This window comes from Myotis brandtii, unplaced genomic scaffold, assembly GCF_000412655.1.
Source record: "Myotis brandtii unplaced genomic scaffold, ASM41265v1 scaffold339, whole genome shotgun sequence".
NCBI lineage: Eukaryota > Metazoa > Chordata > Mammalia > Chiroptera > Vespertilionidae > Myotis > Myotis brandtii.
Window position 1 is genome coordinate 1,872,330 of NW_005363061.1, and position 6,615 is coordinate 1,878,944.

The following is a 6,615-nucleotide window of genomic DNA, read 5'->3' on the forward strand; positions in this document are numbered from 1 at the left end:
TGGCGGGGAAAGGGGAATGGGAGATGCGGGAAGAAACTGGACAAAAATCGTGCACCTATGGATGAGGACAGAGGGTGGGGTGGGAACTGGGAGGAGGGGAGTTATGGGGGAAAAAAAAAAGAGGAACAAATGTAATCTGAACAATAAAGATTTAAAAAATAAAAAAAAATAAAAAAAGAAATGTAATAGTATTTTAAAATATATTTTTAAAGCATATAAAAACTTTTTTTTAAGATAAGAATTTCAATTTGCTTGACATCACTATTTATGTTGTGAAAAATCTCCTGCATTCTCCAACTTTGTTATCAGTGAAGGAACACTATTCCTCTAAGTGTTCAAACTAGGAAATTTGGAATCATCTTCACACCCGCTACTGGGGATGTGCCCGCAACCAAGGTACATGCCCTTGACCGGAATCGAACCTGGGACCCTTGAGTCCGCAGGCCAACGCTCTATCCGCTGAGCCAAACTGGTTAGGGCCCAGCTTGGTTTTTACTCTAGATTTCACCCTCGTTTCACCCAGCTCGTTCCTTCACCAACATGCAAGTTCTCCCCCGTCTCCGCCAGCCAGCCAGGCAGATGGAGCGGCAGGTGCGGCCTTTGTTGTCAGTAGTTCTGATGTGAAAAGGGGCAGCACAGGCACTTAAACTGATCCAACCTCTTTGCATCTTGCAAAGGTTAACAGCTACAGGAAGTAAAACACGAAGGCAATGCTTGGGGAATGTACAGTGCAAATGGGCGGCGCATGCCTCATTACGATTCGCCTGCTTGCTTCTCCTGTTCAATCGTTTCTCTGGAAGGCAGTGGATTTTTCTCTTGCGTTTCTGTCTTCTTCAGTTTCGACTTAGCGAATTTCTCAACCTCAGCCGTATTGGGTTTGTCAGACATGGTTGCAGAGGAAGCCGAGCGAGGTGCGTGAACGAGAGGAGTCCGATCTGCTCTGACTGCCGCCGAGTGGACAAATTTCTTGTAAGATTGATATATAAAAAAGAAAGCTTGAATAAACAATATTAAGGATAAAAAAGACTCCATACCTACTGCAGCAGAGATTTAAAATAATAATATGATAGCAAGAGAATGTTGTGAACAACTTTCTGCCAATAAATTTGAAAATAGACAAAAATGAATAATTTCCTATGTATTTATAGGAAAATATAACTTACCAAAACGAATCTATAGTCCTATAATCATTTAAGAAGCTGAAACAATGGTTAAAAATCTCGCCACAAATAAAATACAAGGCCCATGCCAGCAGAAAATTCGTGCACTTGGGGCGGGGGGCGGTCTCTCAGCCTGGCCTGCACCCTCTCGCAGTCTGGGAGCTCTCAGGGGATGTCCACCTGCTGGCTTAGGCCCGCTCCCCCTGAGCCTAAGCTGCAGTTGGACATCCTTAGCACGGCGGAGGAGGCTGGAGAGGCTTCTGCCACCACCGCTGTGGGTGAGGGGAGATCCCCCTGTAGGAGCACACTGACCACCACGGGGCAGCTCCTGCATTGAGCGTCTGCCCCCTGGTGGTCAGTATGCATCATAGCGACCGGTAGTTCCTGGTCGATCCACCATTAGGGTCAATTTGCATATTACCCTTTTATTATATAGGATTTCACCAGTCACCCTAAAAGGAGATAATTCCATTTTTACACAAATTATTTTAGAGTAAAAAAGTGGGAATACTTATTTTATGACGTCAGAATACTTTCACATCAAAATCAGACAAAGTTAGCTCAAGAAAGGAAAAGTTCAGGCCAATCTCACTCATGAATGTCGTTGCAAACAGTGCTGAGAAAATATTAGCAAGCTTAATCCTGCAACATATAAAAAGATGATAATATGCCTGTTGGCCACTGTGGCTTAGTGGTTGAGTGTCAACCCCTGAACCAAGAGGTCACTGTTCGATTCCTGGCCAGGGCACATGCTTGGGTTGCAGGCTCAATTTCCAGTATGGGGTATACAGGAGGAAGCATTGATGTTTCTCTCTCTCGTCGATGTTTCTATCTCTTTATCGCTCTCCCTTCCTCTCTCTCTAAAATAAATGTATATTACTAAAAAAAAGATAATATTTCACCCTAGCCGGTTGCTCAGTGGTTAGAGTGTCAGCCCGAGGACTGCATGGTCTCAGATTCAATTCCTGGTCAAAGGTAGGTACCTTGGTTGCAGGTTCCCCAGCCCTGGTAGGGGCGCATTCAGGAGGCAACGAATCGATGTGTCCCTCTCACATCAATGTTTCTCTCTCTTCCCCTCTTCCCTTCCTTCCACTCTCTCTGGAAATCAATGGAAAAAAAATATCCTTGGGTGAGGATTGAAAAAAGGGAGGGGGGGAGTTGGTGGACAAGATCTTTAGGAAGAAAGTTCTAAAACTTAAGGGCAATAAAGACCTAAAAAGAGAGAGAGATTCCTAGATAACCAGTTGTGAGGACTCAATATTGGTCTGTAGAGTCAAAACAATTCCAACCCAAACATCAACAAAGTTTTTAGTGGAACTTGACACACTGGTTCTAAAATTCTTATGGAAAAACAAAGGGCCAAGAATTGCTAATACAGTTTTGAGAAAGAAGTGTAAGTTATATCTGATAGATACAGCAGATGTAAAGGTTAAGCTATAGAGCATCGGTTCTCAACCTGTGGGTCGCGACCCCTTTGGGGGTGGAACGACCCTTTCACAGGGGTCACCTAAGGCCATTAGAAAACACATATATAGTTACATATTGTTTTTGTGATTAATCACTATGCTTTAATTATGTTCAATTTGTAATAATGAAATTGGGGGTCACCACAACATGAGGAACTGTATTAAAGGGTCGCGGCATTAGGAAGGTTGAGAACCACTGCTATAGAGTAAAGATAACAGACAAAAAGAACAATGGAATAGAATCTCGAGCCGGAAATAGAATATCGAACATATGGACATGTGATAAAAGCACAAGTGGCACTGAGAATGGATGGGTGGGCCACTTTGTAAGTTGGTAGTGCTGGGAAAATTGACTCTCCATATGGGGAAAGAAATGAGGCTGTGTTCTGCCTCACACAATTCACAAAAACTAATTTCATGCGATCCGTTGGAAGTAGTAATATCAGTGCAGATGAAACGCCCCACTGGTAGGGGGAGTTGTTAACAACAGGTATGGACTACTTGACCAGTGCCCTTACTCACCCACCCCTTTTCTCTTTTTAAAATTTATTTTTATGTTTGTTGATTTCAGAGAGGAAGGGAGAGGGAGAGAGAGAAATATCAATGATGAGAGAGAATCATTGATTGGTTGCCTCCTGCACACCCCCTACTGGGATTGAGCCGGAAACCCAGGCATGTGCCCTGACCGAGAATCAAACCGTGACCTCCTGGTTCATAGGTTGATGCTCAACTACTGAGCCATGCCAGCCAGGCTGTAATTTATACTAATAATAGAGGAATATGCAAATTGGTCGGGATGCCCTCACCCGAAGACCGAACAGCAGGCTGCGTGGGGCGACCAGGCCAGCAGGGGGGGCAGTTGGGGGTGATCAGGCTGACAGGGGAGGCAGTTAGGGGCAACCATGCTGACTGGGGGGGGGCATTTAGGGGCAACCAGGCCAGAAGGGGGGGCAGTGAGGGGCAACCAGACCAGCAGGGGGTGCAGATAGGGGCAACCAGGCTGGCAGGGGAGGCAGTTGGGGCAATCAGGCTGGCAGTCAGAGGCGGTTAGGGGTGATTAGGCTGGCAGGGGGCAGGGCAGGGTGCAGGCTGGGCTGAGGGGACCCCCCCGCCCCCGCACAAATTTCATGCACCAGGCCTCTAGTCTTTAAATAAATAGGATTATAGCATTTGTGTTGTTCCATATTTGCTGTCTTTATTGAGCCATGTGTCTTGAACGTCTTTTCATGTTTCTGGATACAGAGCTGCCTACTGGTTAAGGGGCTGTGCACTATTTCCCTTTGCAGAAACATCATTGAAGGAAACCAGAATATGTCACCCCAAGATATGCCTCTTTGACGTAGCATTATTTTGAGGCCACATTCAGAGGTTCTAGGTGGACATATATTTTGGGGACCATTATTCAACCAACTGCAAGATCCATATTTATTAATTTTTCCATGTAGTGAACCAGTGTCTCTAACTCTGTCTGCTAAATGGTCCATGCTCTCCCCACTGGTTTGCAATGTCACCTGCTCATGGACCAAGTTCCCATTTGTAGCTGGCTTATGTCTGCGCTCTGCATTCTAGCCCGTGTGTCTGCCTGGTTTTCTGCCTCTGCATGGTTTTATTACTGTGATTTTATAATATGTCTTAATATTTGGTAGAGCAAGTTCTCGCCTTGGCTCCATTTTTTTTCAAAAATGCCTTACATTTGTAAGGACCTTGATTTCTCATATAAATCTTAGAATCAGTTTATGAGTCCCCCTCCCCCCATACCCCAGCCAAAATCCCCCTTGGGATTTTGGTTGAAATCCTTTACATATTAATTTGGAGACAATTGACATTTTAAAGACATTAGGTTAGTCCACCCATGAATTGATTATGTCCCTCCATTTATTCAGGTCTTCTTTTATGACCTTTAATAGAATATAAAAGTGTCCTCGATAGGGTGATTAGGTAGGGAAGAGCACTCTACAATTTACAATTGGCCCATTTTTATATACCCACTTTCCCTGGAGTCCCATTATCTATACCAGTGGTCGGCAAACTGTGGCTCCCGAGCCACATGCGGTTCTTTGGCCCCTTGAGTGTGGCTCCTCCACAAAATACCGGCTCTTCCACAAAATACCGACTTCTGCGCATGGGCCACGAAGTTTCAATCGCACTGTACATGTGTGCCCGCAGGTGGCGAAGTTTCAATCGCACTGTACCTACTGTGCCCGCAGTGGTATTTTGTGGAAGAGCCACGCTCAAGGGGCCAAAGAGCCGCATGTGGCTCTCGAGCCGCGGTTTGCCGACCACGGATCTATACTTACAGAAAAGGAAACTGAGGCTGAGAAAGTGAAGAATACACCAGGGACCTCCCCAAGGACACATAGTAGTGACTGAGATGAGACCAGGTCCCCGGCCCAGCCCCTGGTATGCGTGTGTCTTGCATATTGTGTACCATCCCCCCTCACCCAGCCAGTAAAGGCCTAGCGGTGGTCGGCAAACGGCGGCTCGTGAACCACATGCGGCTCTTTGGCCCCTTGAGTGTGGCTCTTCCACAAAATACCATGTACGGGTGCGCACCTACAGTGCGATTGAAACTTCGTGGCCCATGTGCAGAAGTCGGTATTTTGTGGAAGTTTGCCGAGCCGCAGTTTGCCGACCACTGGCCCTAGGGCCGTGGTGGGCAAATTGCGGCTTGCGAGCCACATGCGGCTCTTTGGCCCCTTGAGTGTCAGTTCTGACACCAACAACCTGGAATTAGCACCAGACTTCCCAGGTTTAAGGGCCCAGTCCCCACAAGCCTGTCCATTCTAGATGCCAGCTGCTGGTGGAGCCCGTCCCCTCTGGCTGACTGCTTACAGGTATGAGGGTTCCCATGATGCCCTCAGGTTCAAGAATTCACTAAAATGACTCACAGAAATCAGAAAAGCACTGTCTCTATAGTTTTATTATAAAGGATTCAAGTTAGGAGGACCAGACGAATGCTGACACACAGAGGGCGAGGTCTGGGAGGAAAGAGCTTCCACACCCTTTCTTGGTGGGATCAGGCACGTCGCCATCTCGGCACATCAGTATGCTCACCAATCGGAAAGCTCCGCTGCGCTTTGGTGCCTGGGGCCTCACCATTTAGGCACGATGGTCAAGATCAACCGACGCGACTGAACCGACGCGACTGAACGGCTACTCAGAATTCAGCACCTTGCAGGTCAGGCCTGCCCGAAGTCCCAGCCCTCCACAACAGAGCTCTGAGGTCCTCCTGGGCTAGTCAATCTCTCGCTGACAAAGGAAGCCAGGGACAAACCCGAGGCTGGTTCACACTTGATCATTTATTTTAAGATTTGCACGAGGAGCGAGGCGGCGCAGACATACAGAAGCATGATGAGGACACAGGTCACCTTGACTTGCCGAGCCAGCGCCTGCTTGGATGAAGCCCCGACGGCCATCTTGCTCGTCCTATTGCTCTGGAACCTGCTGCTAATGGGCAGCTTGGTGGTCCCAAAGCGGCAGCCTCCTTCTCCCTTGCTGGCCCCGGACACGAGGCACAGGCGGATGGAAGCTGCCGAGAGCCTGCTCAGGGTGGCCGGGTCAGGCCCGGGGAAGCGCCGGCTGAAAGGGACAGTGGGGGCTGGGAGGATGCTGGTAACTGCATCCAGGTCTTTGGAGGCTGCCCAGCAGAGCCTGGCCCGTTCCAGGGGTCGAAGGCCACTGCACCGCACGGCCTGGGCCCCCCGTCCCAGGGCCCCCCGCAGCTTGTCCAGGCAGCAGACCAGCAGAGACACGGCCACCTGCTGCAGCACAGCGCGCAGCAACTGCTCCAAGGCCTTGCCGTTCTCCTGGCGGGAGCTGAGCAGGCTGCAGAAGGCCCCACGGCCTGGCCCCGTCCCAGGGCCCCCCGCAGCTTGTCCAGGCAGCAGACCAGCAGAGACACGGCCACCTGCTGCAGCACAGCGCGCAGCAGCAGCTCCAAGGCCTTGCCGTTCTCCTGGCGGGAGCTGAGCAGGCTGCAGAAGGCCCTC

At 48.9% G+C, this 6,615-nt stretch overlaps 1 pseudogene; it reads right to left on the bottom strand.

Annotated features, from left to right (window-relative positions):
- Window positions 1-752: 752 nt before the first annotated feature.
- On the bottom strand, window positions 753-920 carry LOC102239716 (annotated as a pseudogene).
- Between the last annotated feature and the right edge of the window lie 5,695 nt (window positions 921-6,615).